The sequence below is a fragment of the Sminthopsis crassicaudata genome, chromosome 1 (assembly GCF_048593235.1).
Source record: "Sminthopsis crassicaudata isolate SCR6 chromosome 1, ASM4859323v1, whole genome shotgun sequence".
In the NCBI taxonomy this organism is placed as follows: Eukaryota; Metazoa; Chordata; class Mammalia; order Dasyuromorphia; family Dasyuridae; genus Sminthopsis; species Sminthopsis crassicaudata.
Genome location: NC_133617.1, coordinates 128,428,851 through 128,438,859, shown reverse-complemented (window position 1 = coordinate 128,438,859; position 10,009 = coordinate 128,428,851).

The window sequence follows — 10,009 nt, the reverse complement described above, 5'->3', positions numbered from 1 at the left end:
AGAGAAGCTAGCTAAATGAAAGCCACATAAAAACATAACTAATAAGTCCTACTTCTCCATTCCCAAGCTTATTTCTTCACTTCAGTTACATTTAGTGATTGGTTGTGAGGGAGTATGGGATAATGATTAGAGAGCATGTCTTGAAGTCAAGAAGATCAGAATTAGATACAAAAAAAAAAATGTGAGGTCATAGGCAAATTACCTATCTTCTTGGTGTTCAAATTATCTCCTTAATATTATAAATTAAAAAACCTTGTAAATGTGCAAAAATGGAGGGAGATAAAAAATTGGGAACATTTACATTGGTTTAATTACAAATCCTGATATTCCTTTTATGAAGAGAAAAAGATAATGCAATATGTATATACATATGTATATACAGACAAATAAGAACTGAAAATACAGAGAGACAGAGCTAGAGATAGAGATGAGAAATGAGAGAGACAGAGACATAGACAAGAGGGAGAGAGATTGGATTACAAGACTGCTTCATTTATATGTCAGACCAATGATTAAAATTATACACAAAAGAGGCAAGAATATCTAATTGTTTTATCAGATAAACCTGTCAAGTCTCTGCAATATCCTTTTTTTTTTAAACCAAGTAACATTGGTACAAAATAAACAAAAGCCCACAGTTCAGTTATCTTCTAATACTTTTAATTTAATACCAATAACTTTTACCCTTTTGCTCATCAGTGTCTCTCTTCTTACCAATTTTACCAATAATATATATGTAATGGGGAATGGTACATGTTCAGAGGGTCTCTGCACAACAGCTTCCTGGTAGGAGGTTGGAGAGCATGCTTCTGGCAGAGTGGTGTTGTTTTGATTAAAAGTTCCTTGGAGACTCTTATGTAATTCTAAAATTGATTCTGCTGAATTGCTTTCTATGACTGTTATTAAGGAACCAGAAGTGAAGTACCTTTGTCAGATTTTAGTTGGCTCACCCATTCTCTCTGGTCAGTCTCCATTAATGGATGGCTCCAGTGACTGACATCAATACTCCTGACATCTGGTGAGAAATAGTGCTGTAAGTTTTTCAAATGGATTCTGAGAGTCAGAGAGACTTTGACTCTCTTTTCTGGCTTTTGTAGTTTGGTAGTTGGAGTCTTTATTATGCTGGGTTTTGCAGCTACTTATCATTGGTGCTTCAAGCAGCAAACAGTAACATTCAGGAGTGACCTTAGGATCCAGACATTATTTTTTTTTTGGAAATGCAATTTGGATTAAGTGATTTGTCACACAGGTATTAAATGTTAAGTGTTTGAGATGAGTTTTTAATTCAAGTCCTGCTGACTCCAGGGTAAGTGCTCTATCACTATACCATCTAGTATCTTAGATCTTAGGTAGCTGAGATAAAGACACACTGAAAAATGCTACTGCTTATATATGTGAATTTAATGACACTAACGCTACATAGATATTGTGTAGATTCTGAGCCCACTCTTCCTTAAGGCCAAAGAGATATAATGAAGACGTTACCTACATTATATTGTAGAGAAATGTGTCTACTTACATATCTTCATATCTTCAAATAAACATCCTTTTGTAACAGAAAAGTGATATATAATTTGTGATACTAGTCAATGGTGCTTAAGAATGAGGGAAGAACAACTTAAATGGATGGCTTGAGCTAACGATAGTAAACACTTAAGTTACTTTTAGAATCCTGAGTGACAGATATATCTTGTCTCATCTGCTAAAATGAGGCTGGAAAGCATTCAATATAGCTATATCTTGTTGGAACAATGTTATTCCTGCCTATAATCATTATGAAGGAGGGAACAAGGGAAAATATCATACATTTTTTTAATTAAAGTAGAAGAAATGTCATCATGTTTTTTAATGTAGCTTGATTACATACATAATCTAATAAATAATTTTATACTAAATACTCAACAATCCAGCAATATTGACATGGAAATCATCTTTCATCTCCCTCATCTATTCCTTTGAACTAACTGCTCGACATGTCTATAGTACTCTGACCTCCACACAATGATTTCCTGATTTCTTCTAAGTTCTGCTCAAATTTCAATTTCTGCAGGAGACCTTTCTTAAGGACTCTGTCCTCCAATCTCTTATCTCTATTATCTTTATAGCTTGAATGTAAATAATTATTTCCATGTTGTCTTTCTTATTAAACTATATTTAAACTATATGTTTTTTTTTGAAAGTAGGGACAACATTTCTTAATTCCTTTGTGTCCTTAGCATTAGCATATTGTCAGGGACACAGGAAAAATTTAATAGGGACTTGTTGACTTGATGACTAATATTGTATGAGACACTTTTACACATATAGACACAGACACACACACACAGACACACACACACACACACACACACACAGACACACACATATATATATATATATATATATATATATATATATATATATATATATATATATATATATATAAACATATCATCTTTTCCCACCTATTTTCCATAAATGTAATTAACTAAATTTGATTATAAATTTAGAAGGGCTTCTAGAATTATACTGTAATTTTTAAAATTTGTTTTGGAACACATGTTTTTTCATGTTAGCATTTTAGTCAAATCTATTCCATAATAAATGAGTAACATCAAACAGCAAGAAAACCTGAGAAGAACTGAAATGGATGGCACACAGATGTTAACTTTGACCCAACAACCTGAACTGATAATTATAACATGAATTAAGAAATTTTGCTTAAGGAAAGAAAAAAAATGTTCAAATTCATTGCTTTTCCATGATTTTGTTTTTCAGCATAAGATTATTTGTCATTTAGAGTATATTGATTCAGTTTTCTTTGGCACATTTTCCCCTGTTGAAACACTAATGCAATAAAATAGAGAAATCATAAAGCTTTATTTTATTTTTATATTTTGCTTTTAGTCAGAACAGCTGAGTTTTAATTTTATTTTTAAATAAAAATTTAGAAACAAGTAAACTTTTAGATTTGTATATGCTTGGTTCTTGGCAGAAATTAGACTTTATATAAACAGTCTCATGTTAGCAAATGTTGTAAGTAAAAGGGAAAAATGAATGGAGTAGGTTAGTTGGTTACAAAAACAATGTTTATAATGACAGAATATATCACATTAATTATTGTTCTTTGAATCTACCTTTTAGTTCACTTTGCTTTGGGACATAAGTTAATAGGACATTGATGGTATTCAAAATGAAAGATCTGTGCTCTGTAAATACAATCTACATAAACTTTCATAGGTCATTTTGCATATAGATCTTTTTACATGGGGTAAGAAAATTGTAACTTCCAAGATACAAATGTGAATATGGATTGATTTATTTTTCCTCTATATACAAGATATGACCTTAATACAATGAAACTGATTTTCAAAGAAACATTGAAGAGTTTATATATTAATAAGTTTTCCCCTTCCAAATAATTATTGTACAACTTTGTAGACTTATGGGAGTGGAATTGCACTTACTCAAAGCATTTTTGAAATTTTTCTTGTAAATATTTTTAGAGCATCCTTATGATATATAAACAAAATCATGCTAATTAATTTATTACCATGCCTTAGTCTGTTTTTAGTGAATATGTTGCTGAACTTGGAGACCAGAAAACTTGAATTTCGATCTTGAGATATTTACTAGCTCTGTGATTCTGTAAAGTTCACTTAGTTTTCTCATATATAAAATGGAAATAACGGTAGAAATTATCTCACAATCAATCTTATGGTGAGGATCCAATGACAAAAGACATACCTATACATACACACAGAAAGAGACACACATACATACATATGCATATATATGCACACATATACATATACATGCATATATATGTATATATATATATATATATATATATATATATATATATATATATATATATATATATATATATATATATATACTACATATGCATATAATATGGATATGTGTCTGTGTGAATATGTGTATTATGACAGATACAGAGACAGGCAGAGAGAATGAGAGCTTGGCAAATCTTAAAAGGCAATTTAACTGTTAGAAAGAAGTAAGTCATTCATGAAGTGAACATTTAAAAGTATATACTGTGCTAATATCTGAAAGAGATAATACATATTAGATAAAACAATCCTTTTCTCAGGCAGACATTGGGAACATCCAGGCTTCAGGCTATGTGAGGCCTGTAAAATCATTTGCTAAGGTAACCATAGGCAATGATGACCTGAAAGCCAAAGATAACCTCAGTCTGTTTTAGTTGCATAAAGTTGATAATTTTGTATGGCCCATGAATGATGTTATAAATATCAAAATTTATACTTGGCATATATTTTGGCATAAACCCCCTCATTATAGAGCTTGCATTTCTATGGTTTTCACTAGTGATCCTCAGTAGACCTTGAATAGGAATATCTTATTCAATAAACTTTACTCTAAATGCAATTTGGTCCTGGTTAAAAAATGATTGGACATGATGGCTCAGGTCTGTGAATCTTGCTAGCAAAGCAGATAAGGTTGGTGGATTTCTTGCTCTTGATAGTTTAGAGTTTTAGTAAAACTAACCAATATAATGAACCCCCTGCAAGAACCTTTATATTGCCTAAACTTCAACCTAGGTTAAAAAAGAGCAAGTCAAATATTTTGTACTTTTTACTTTGACACTGTGTCTTTGGATAGTCACTGTACTTCATGCTTAGAAACCTAGAGGACACAGATCCAGGCATAAAAAACAACTCTAGTCAACAACAACCAAAAAAAAAAATAAATATTTTTTGGCACCAGCATGAATATTCATAAATTTGTACTGCAAACTTTGAAGGAAGATATTCCTCTTTAAGAGTTTAGGGAATGGCTTGGGAAATAGCAACATTATTGGAATAAAGCATACCATCTCTCTAATTTTCAGGAGACAACATGCCTTGATGTTCTAAATTCTGCTTTGTCTATGAATTGAACTATTTTATAGTCATCTCTGATAAAATTTTCTCTTTGCATTCTATTTCAGTTTGTGTATCAAACACAATTTTCTTTTTTATAGATAACCCTAATATTTTATTCTTTTAGGTCCATATCAAAAGTTCTGTCTCACTATAGGTGATAAAGATAATAAGTTGATTTTCTATATGTCTGGATGGCTTCCTGTTTTATGAAGACAACAGACCTTCCTTTTCTCACAAAAAAGTAATTATTCTAAATTAATTCTTCCATGTCATTTTCATTTGAATTGAATTGAATAAAAGTTTCTTGCATTGTATTTTCATCATGTTAGATTTTAATCTAGATTTTTTTGAAAGTTGTGAAAGAGTTTATTAATCTCATACATTTTACTAAAAAATAAATTGAGACAATATGGTCCAGTGATAAAAAGAACACTGACTTTGGTATCAAGACTTAGATCTAAGCACCTATTCTGCTTATTACAGATTTTGTGATCTTGGACAAATAATTTTTACCTTTTGCAAGTATTATATTTTTATCTATAAATTGGAGGATTTCAAGTAAATGGTCTTTAGTGTTCATTCCACCTCAAAATATATGATCCTAATTAGAAAGTTTAAATAAATGTGATCTCTCAGGGAGCAATATGTTTTGATGTAAAGAGAAAAATGGATTCATGTTTAATAAATCGTATGCAGTCATGTATTATTGATTTAAAGTTGTTATATACTTCATTTTAATAGTTACCTCTTTACCAGTTTTCTTTATCATATGAATCCTCTTTTCCTTAAACTATTAATTGTTTCATATATTTAAAACAAATATCTGTCTTCATCTGTCTTATTATTCTTGGACTACCTGACTATTGGATATAAATATTTCACTCAGATTTTTCTCCTACTGTCTTCATTTAAGTAACAAATAGAAATACTGGTCTTTTCTCTTTCTTGATTATTTAAAAGTAAGAAAAAAGAATGGGATAATAGTCTCATAGAATTTAACTATTAGAAATTTTATACTCCCATGATATTTTGGAAAGGCCCCGATTTATCTTGTGTTTTAATTCTATTAAAAATAAAATAAATCAAGAACATCTTTGGGGCCCTAGTCAAATCACTCCTCCCTGTCCCTGTCTCTGTCTGTCTTTCTCTCTAGGTCAAAAATAATTTTATCTATGAGTTCATTTATTTTTCCCTATTTGGAAATAAAAAAAGGATCTACAACTTACAGTGGTTAAAGCAAGAAACTTGGAGTCAGGAAAATCTGAGTTCAAAATTTGTTTCATTCTAGCCAAGTGATGTAACTTCATTGTCCTTTGGTTTCCTTAGAACAGGAATAATAAAAGAATCTATTTTATAGAGTTATTGTGAGAATTAGGTAAGTTAAAGTATGTAAAGTGCTTACAGATTTTAAGGAACTAGACATGAATGCTAACTTTTTAAATGAAAATAGCTTCTCATATTAAGCAAATAAAATGACTAAAATGTCTACAGCCTTTGACCTGAAATTTTTAGTATAGGCATAGAATGGTAAATTATATGTATATCTTTATCTGCATATATGTACAAATATTTGTGGAAGCACTTATTGTAGTAATGAGGAACTGGAAATAAAGTAGATGGTCAGCAATTAGGAAACAGATAAATAATTCTTGGTACATGAATATAGTGAACTTCTACAGTGGTATAAAAATTAGTAAATATGATAACTATAATTAAGCATGTAAAGTCCTCATAAACTGGAACAGAATGAATTAAGAAAGGTAAGAAAATGAAAGCCACAAGAATGTAAATAGACCACTTGTCACAAAACAATTAAAAGTGATTGTTTCCAAATTACAAGCATAGTTCCAAAGAAGACATGTCAGAACACATCTCTGTCATATATTTTGTGATATACTCTGTCACAGAAATGTGTCACATACTTTTAAAGGTAGAGGAAGTACACAGATATGGAGAGTCATATTTACTTCCAGAATTTCTTCAATGTATTATTTTTTTCTGATATTAAAAATAGATAAATATATGAAATAGATAAAATCTTTCTTTTTAAAAACAAATGCTATTTTATTTAATTTACTTAACCCTGCAGGGAGGGGCAGGTAGATGCTGGAAGAAAAATTTGCCAATATAAAAGCAAAAGATTGACAAAAACTATTTTAAAAATATCTTTATAGAGCACCTTGTAAAGGCATATTTCCCTTTTTCCCTGTTAAGAAGTAACAGTAAAGACTGATCACTCTCTGCTTTTAGTAATTATATACATGTAGAAACAACAAATTTCAATTGAAAAAAAAGCTTAAAACAAAACCAAAAAGCTATTTCCAATCAATTTTCTTTAAAGTATAACAAGAAACTGCTGGTTTCTTTTTCACTCAAACTTCATAAGTTTAGTGATTAAATTGGAAACAGACCATTTAATGGTCATATCTTTATCATGTAAAAAGAAGCAAGTCTTTTCTGAAAAAAATACATATACATGTATACACACATAAAACACATATTACATATATATATATATACATATATATATGTATATGTATATATATGCATATGTATATATATATGTATATGTATATATATATATATATATATATATATATATATATATACACACATATGCATAGACACATTCAAATTTATTGCCCATGAGCAAACCTATTCTATATCTATTCAATAAACAGTTTATTCAATATCTACTGTATGTCAGGAGCTGTACTCTAAATAAAAAATAGTCAACTCTAAAGCTCCAAATATTTCAGGTCTCCCAAGGAAATGTTATTTTTTGGCTGTCAGTAAACTAAAATCAGAAGAACAGTGCCAAGAAGAGCTGCAAAAATAGGTTGCATATTCTTTTATGGCTTCCATCTCTGACTCTGAAATGGAACTTATAAAAAACTGTATGTGTGTGAACTAAAATATTATTTTTGTGAAGTGATATTATCACATAAACCCAAATCTATAATTTTCCTGATAGTAAGTGTATATGTGTGTATACATATATAAAATTGTCTTTGAAGCAATGAATGAGAAGAGCATTCCAAGATATGCTATGATCATTTCTGCTCTAAGGCCACAATGCAGGCTTTCTGTGCTGGCTACTCTGATGATGCAATGCTATTACAAAATAAGAGGGAAAAGATAGTAAGACTAAGATAAAAATGTTTATTCAACTTGTGATCATACACTTTTGGGGAGGTGACATCAAAGGATATTGAATAGTCAACCAGCAAAATAGTATTCAATAAGTGCCTAATGTTTGCTATTACATTAAAGATTGCTGAGAGTACTAGACCTCAACTCAGGGAGAAAGTTTGAAGTCTGACTCAGATATGTGATTATGAGGAAATCATTTAACTTCTCTGTGTCTCAGCTTTTTGGTTTTTTCCCCTGAACAAAAAGGTAAATGTAATGTAAGTAAAGGGCTTTTCACACTAAATAACACTCTATGAATGTCAGCACTGTTAGGCATCAAATATCTTTCCTGTCTAAATTGCACTTGTAATTTTATATTCACAAATTCAGATATAGGATTAGTTAAGAGATAGTATCTGGTAGTGGCCTGAATGCTGTACTAAGAATATCTAGGATTGTACTACCAATTATGTTAACACTGCATTTGCACACTGGGGCAAGTCACATCACATATCCATACATCAGTTTCCTTACTTGAAAAATGAAGGTGTTAGATTTGATCTAAAATTCCTTCTGGCTCTAAAATAATTCTTCTTTATAAACATGTAGAATATACTTTTGTATGCTCGGAAGGAAAATATGAAGATTTTGTGAGTTGAAAGTTATGTTCATGACTGATGATGGTACTGTCTATTTTATCTTCCTTATCTTTCTAAATGCCCTTTAAAAATACTTCATTACTAATTGTTTGGTATGGGATGAATAGAAAAGGTAATTGGCTGAATTAATGGCTGAAATATTTGAGAGTTAGAGTATTAAAAGGAAAATATATTGAGAGAGAGAGACAGAAAGAGAGAGAGACAGAGAAGGAACAAAAGAAGGAAGGAAGGAAGGAAGGAAGGAAGGAAGGAAGGAAGGAAGGAAGGAAGGAAGGAAGGAAGGAAGGATAAAAGAAAGGAAGAACATATATTAATTCTTGTTAAATGCTAAAATTAAAGTTGCAGTGGTGAAGTCAAGGTGTCAGAGTGAACCCAGGAAGCTCCATGAATTTGCCCAGTTCCCCAGAAGCATAAATCAATTCTCTGTATAAAGTTTGGAACAACAGAGCCTAATAAGAGATAGAATGAAACAATTTTCAGATGAGGATAAGTTGGAAGGACTTCAAGAACAGTCAGTCTCATTGAGGTGAAAGGAGTGTGCAGCCTAGCTCAGACATTGTCCAGGAAAGCCAGTGGGAGGATCTTAATCACAACAGATCAGCAATTGAGACTCTTGACCCTGGATTAATAAAACAGTAACAGAGCAAATAGGACAGTCTCCAATCCATAGAACAGAAAGTAAATTGCCAGCCTGGGAAACCAGATAACAATAAATAAAACTAGGTCAGGCTACTCCCAGCGTTGTGAGCAAGACACCAAAAACAAAGAACCTCTGTGCTCAAAGCCAAAGTGAAATGCTGTACAAGGATCTTGGAATAGTCCTTCCTGTGCCCCAAGAGGAGAGACTATAAATGTCAAAAACATAGGAAAAAAGTAAGAATAAGAGCAAGAAACAGAAAAGAATTATAACCATAGAAAGCTACTATCATGAGAGGGAAGATCAAAACAACTCAGAATAGAACAAAATTCCCACATGTGAAACCTCAAAAAGATATATGAATTAGTCTCAAACCCAAAGAGCCATTTTGGAAGAGCTCATAAAGGATTTTAAAATTCACATAAACTTTTGAGTTAGAAGAAAAATTGGGAAAAGAAATGAGAGGTATGCAAGAGAGAACTGAAAGTTTAGAAAAAAAGAAAATGTTTCCTACTATTATTCTGTAAGAAATTAACAGCAGGATGAATACAGAGAGAATTGGAGAGACTTACATGAACTAATGCTGAGTGAAAGGAGCTGAGCAGAACCAGATCATTACACACGGCAACAAGAAGACTATATAAAGATCAATTCTGATGGTCATAATTCTCTTCAACAATGAGACGATTCAA